Source organism: Marmota marmota, unplaced genomic scaffold (assembly GCF_001458135.2).
Source record: "Marmota marmota marmota unplaced genomic scaffold, marMar, whole genome shotgun sequence".
Classification (NCBI taxonomy): domain Eukaryota; kingdom Metazoa; phylum Chordata; class Mammalia; order Rodentia; family Sciuridae; genus Marmota; species Marmota marmota.
Window position 1 is genome coordinate 27,328,796 of NW_026000249.1, and position 6,208 is coordinate 27,335,003.

The window sequence follows — 6,208 nt, forward strand, 5'->3', positions numbered from 1 at the left end:
ATCCTCTCTTGGTGACAATTCACTCTCATAAGAAAGGCATTAATTCCTCTTAGCAAACTAAACACCTCACAAAGCCCCCCCCGAACACCACCACAATGCCAATCAAATTTCTTTTTTTTTAAATTTTTCTATTGGTGCATTATAATTATACATATTAGCAGGTTTTGTTGTTACACATTCATACATGCACACAGACAATCAAATTTCAACCTCAATTTCGGAGGGAACAAACCATATTCAAACCCATGAGCTGCTTCTCAGAGGTTTATAAATGCACAAACAAAATAAAATTACCAGGAAAACCAATTACATTGAAATGTAGTTATTAAAGTAAAAAAAAAACATAGTTGTGATATTATAATATATATGTTTCCTTATTAACACAGTAATTAATAAGATAGAGTGGCAGGTCTAATAACCACTGTAATTTCAAAGAAGTGATAAGTGAAAATGATATTTTGAGATCTGCATAACCACAGTAATATGATAGGAAATAGCTGTGATTTCTATTGGAGCTGAGGTCTCCGGGACTGCAAACACTGCCTTAGTTTGTTGCCTACCGTTCATAATTGAAGGAAATGCTAAATCTCATTAGAAAGTTAGTGGAACATAGTTCTTTTTTTTTTTTTTTTTTTTAAACCAGCCAAGTTCACAGCCAGATGCATTTGGAACCACTGGTGAAATGACTCCACCGATGACCAAGGGCCTCAAGTCCTTCAAGAGAGTCCAGGAAACATAATAGGGGCCCTTCTCCCTCCAGCAGAGAGCTCTAGAGGAAACACCAACTTGGGGACAAAGAATTTCAGGGCATTTTCAAGACCTGAGGTCCTAGCTTTTACACCAAGATCACAAGGACACCATTTCCACACCAGACCCCGCCTTCTCGTCCCTTCCCCACCCCACCCCACCCCACCCCACCCCAGAAAATTCCCAGGAAAGTTCTGAGGCGGCAGGCCCAGCGTGGCCCACCTCCCTTGGTCATTCACACGGAGGTCTGGCAGGCCCCAGGAGGGAGGTGACAAAATCAAAAATAGTCTCTCCTCCAAGGAAAAAAACTTAAAAATAGATTCCAACCCACATGAAAATTTGGGTGGAAAGAAAGGAAAGGAAAACAAAATGAATCATCTTTATGTGTTTTGCTGAGCGGGAGCCCGTTGCCATGGCTACGGGGCCCTGTGTGCAGGCCTGGTCTTTTCCAGCAAGTTCAAGGCCCGCCAAGGAGCCAAAGGGGGCGGTCCCATCTCCAATATGTTATAGCCATCGGATGGATCTGCGATCTCCCAATGCCGACGCTGCCACCGAGCAGGTCGTATTAATGACTGTCACAGTTAATTTAGTGTTTCTTTCCATTGTGATCTGTCTATCGCTGTAATTGAGCAAACGAGAGAACTTGTCTGTGTCTCCTGGGAGTTTAGGGAAATCTTGCCTGGTTTTGCAATTAGACAGTCGGGGAGGTTATGAGAACTTGTGGAGGAACCGGGTCTTAAATCACAGAGAAGGAAAGCAAGCCAGCTTCCAGCCAGCATCCACCAGCTGCCGACCGCCTTTCTGGTGGGCTTGCTGTACCCATGAAGGTCCCCTAAAAGGCAAAGAAAGATAAGAGCATCAGCAAGACCCCATGACCCTGGTGGCTGTGAAACAAGCCAGGGGCATGTCCAGATTCTGCTGGCAGGTGATTTGCTTGGAAGACAGACAGTCCCCCAGATGAGGAAGGACTGAGCTCATGGGTCCCCTTCTCAGAAGGAGTCTGGGCCTCTCCCTATACTGAAGAAGACAGAGCTCAGGGCTTCGGTGAAGCCTCCCGTCTCACTCACATAGACTTTTCTAAAACAAAAATGCACTGCCTTTTACAAAAAATCCAATGCACCGAAAATTCCAACTTACAAAATAAATATACTGGAAAGAAGGGGAGAAGAGACTCACATTCTAGAGAATTCTTCACTTTAAAATAATTGGCCTGGTAATAGTCCACATGGCAAAGTAAAGAAACAGTCACCAAAGGCAGTATCTGATCTTGAACTAGCTATCATACCATGGTGGATAAAATGCTACTGAAAATATCATTGGGGCATTGGACAAAATTGGAATATGAATGAGAGATCAAAATAAAACATTGAATTGATGATGAAAGTTTGCCAAAGTTGATAGCTACTGTTGTTAACTGTACGCTGATTATATAAGATGATATTCTTAGGGAATACTGAAGTATTTAAGAATAAAGGGTCAGCAAAAAAAAACAAAGGCCAAATGTTTTCTCTGATAAGCGGATGCTGATCCTTAATGGGAGGGGAGAGGGACAGAGGAACTTTGGATTGGGCAGAGGGGAGTGAGGGGAGAGGAGGGGCCCAGGGGGTGGGAAAGATGGTGGAATGAGACGGACATTATTACCCTATGTACATGTATGATTGCACGAATGGTGTGACTCTGCATTATGTATAACCAGAGAAATGAAAAGTCATGCTCCATTTGTGTAAAAAATTAATAATAATAAATAAAAATCTTAAAAAGAATAAAGGGTCATGATATATACAACTGCTAAGATCTGAATGTGCCCCCCCCCCAAAATTAATATATTGAAATCCTACTTCTTGATGTGATGTTATGAGGGGGCAGAATATGATGAGGTCATGAAGGCCGACCTTTCATAAATGGGATTAGTGCCCTTACAAAGAGACTCCAGAGGGATAGCCTCGTCCTTGTGCCATGCAGGGACACAGCTGGAAGGTCTAACTGTAAACTAAAAGGCAGGTCCTCACCAGACACCAAATCTGTTTGGTGTTTGAGTCAGCTTTTTGGCTGCTGTGACTAAAAGGACCCAACCAGAACAACTGTAGAGGAGGAAAAGTTTATTTGGGGGCTCACAGTTTCAGAAGTGTCAATCCATAGACAGCAGGATCCATTCTTGGGGCTGGGGGTGAGGCAGGACATCATGGAGGAAGAGTGTGGCGGAGGGAAGCAGCTCACATGGTGATCAGACAGCAGAGACTCCACTCTCCAGGTACAAAATACAGACCCCAAAGCCACGCCCCCAGTGCCCACCTGCCTCCAGTTACCACTCAGTGAATCCCATTAGGGATTAATTCACTGATTGGGGTAAGGCTTTCACAACCCAATCATTTCCCTTCTGTACCCTCTTGCATTGCCTCACATGTGAGCTTTTGGGGAACACCTCACATCCCAACCATAACACTTATCTTGGACTTCCCAGCCTCTAGAGATGGAGAAATAAATTTCTCTTGTTTTTAGCCTCCCAATTAATGATATTTTGTTATAGCAGCCCAATAGAACTAAGATGGGAAGGTAACCTCAAACAGCATAGAAAAAAATGATAGACAGTTGTCCATTGGTATCTGGGGGGTTGGTTCCAAGACTCCTCTGAGACACCAAAATCTGAAAATGCTCAAGTCCTTTGTATAAAATGTCATAGGATTTGCATAGAGCCCATGCAGTGCCTCCCGTATACTACAAATCATCTCTAGATGAGTTGTAATACCTAATATAATGTAAATGCTATGTAAATAGTTGCTATACTGTTTTTGTTTAAGGAATAATGACAAGAAAAAAAGTCTGTACATGTTCAATTCAAATGTAACCATCCTAGGTCTAACTACATTTTCAAGCCACAGTTGGTTGAATCTTACATACAGAACCCACGGATAGGAAAGGCTGGAGATGTGTGTATTTACATATGTGTGTGTGTAGATAGATAGATAAAGAGAGTTGGCACATAAATGATAGAGCAAATGGAATATAATACAAAATGTTAAAAATACAGGAATATGGGTAAAGGGTAGTTGGCTGTTCTCTGTCTTGCAACATTTCTATAAGTTTGAAATTCTTTCCAAATAAAACTTTTCTGAAAATTGGCTTTGATTTTCTTTTAAATAGTCACTATCCCACTGCTTTGAAGCATCATTTAACTCTGCAAAATTCAATTTACGCTCAACTTTTCAGGGACAATTCTGGTACTTGAGATTCAAGTACATATAGAATTAGTCCTTGTCTCTTACACATGTAGCAAATACATTGTAGACCAGCACTGTGTGATAGAAAAGTCAGGTCTCTGCACTGTCCAGTACAGGGCCAGTAGCCAGACGTGCTTGTTGAGCATTTGAAATGAGATTCATCCTAATGCAGAATTGCTGTGACTGAAAAATACACTCCAGATTCTAAGACTGAGTATTGTTTCGGTCAGCTTTTTTTCCCACTCTGACCACAAGACCTGACAAGAACAATTAGAGGAGAAGTTTATTTGAGGCTCATGGTTTCAGAGGTCTCCGTCCATAGATGGCCGACTCCATTGATATGGGCCTGAGGTAGGGCAGGACATCATGAAGGGAAGGTGTGGTGCAAGAAAGCAGCCGGAATCAGGGAGCAGAGAGGAACTGAACTCAGCTCACAAAATATATACCGTAAAGGCATGACCCCAGGGACCCATCTCCTCAAGTCATCCTCTCCCTGCCTACAATCACCACACAGTTCATTCAAGTGGATTAATTCACTGATTATGTTAAGGCTCTGGTCACCAATCACTTCACCTCTCAACCTTCTTGCATTGTCTCATACATGAGCTTTTAGGGGACACCTCATATCTAAACGATCACAGGAATGAAAAAAGAATAGGAAATATCTGGAATATATTGGATTAAACATAGTAATAAATAAAATTAACTTCACCTGTTTCTTTTTACTTTTTTCAGGTGGCTCCAATAAATTTTTAAATTAGTTACATGACTCACATATGTGGATGACTTTATATTTCTATTGGATGGAATTGATCTAGAAAGTCCTGGAAGATAGGCTCATTCTGACTTGGCCTCTCCTAGACTAGCACCTGTGGCATGGTGAGTCGTCTGGGAGAATAATGGCTGATGTGGGGTCTCCAGGGAGCTGACTCCTTCAGAGCCTGAGAATTGCACCTCTAGGGAAGAGAAAGATCATGTAGAGGAGTGTTCTAAATAGAGGCAGCATTTTATAGAGGAGATGTTTTATTCAAAGCTCACTGTACAGTGGAGTAGTATCAGGGTGATTGTTCAAGTTTCTCACCCTACTGGTGAGAATTGGTGACCAACAGCTCTCAACTGGGGCTGAATACAGGACATCACCAAGGACAGCCCCAGTGTGTGACCAACTGTCTTTAACAATGCCCACATCATTGGTCTCGTGTGTGTGTGTGTGTGTGTGTGTGTGTGTGTTAGAGACAGAGAATTTTTTAATATTTATTTTTTAGTTTTTGGTGGGCCCAACATCTGTATTTTATTTTTATATGGTGCTGAGGATGGTATCTAGGTCCCATGACTGTTCAGCAGAAATGTCACTATGTGACTTCCAAGTCTGGGCCATCAAAAAGATACAGCTTCCACCTCTCTCTGGGCACATGTACCGTGGGAACCCAGTCACCATGCCCTGAGGAAGCCCAGATTACATGAAGAGGCATAGCCAATGAAGTCTCAGCGGATGACCAGCTTCAACTGGCAGACACAAGAATGGCCAAGTTTCCTGATGGTTCCAGCCCCCAGCCTTTGAGTCTTCCAGCTGAGACCCCAGACATCCTGGAACAGAGACAAGCCATGTCTACTGTATTCCAACCGAAATCCTGACCCACAGAATCTGTGAGCATTCAATAAATGGTTTCAGGCCACTAAGTTTGAAGGTAATTTGTTTTGCAGCTCTAATACCTGGAACACCCAGAGTGTGGCCACACACATCTGAGCTTTACTAAAAGAGGGCAGCAGCTGCAATGCATGCTGGGGCACAGGGTTGGGGCCCAAGCCACCCGTCTCTAGCACACCGTGGTACACATACCAGCTGGTATTCCACTGTGAGTTTAGCATTAGCAGCTGGTGGATAGTTCTCAATTGGGTTTTCTAGAATCATCAGTGGCTTAGACAATTTTTTAGAAGAAAGAATCAAATAAAATGCAGAGCAGATTTAAAACACTACCTTTGACATTAAATAGGTGTTAAACTATGTGTCATCTCTATTGGCTTTCAGCTCTAGAGAGCTTCAATCATGACAATCAGGAATATAATGGCTTGATTTATTGTTACTCTCCCTCACAATCATATTTATTTCATTGAATGCACCCTAGCAGGCTGGCTAAGGTAAAAGGTCGTGGAGAATGTTCTGCCAGGAAAAAAAAAAAGGAAGGAAGGAAGGACGGACACAGGCCAACATAATCTATTCAACGAGTGCCATAAAGGAAAAG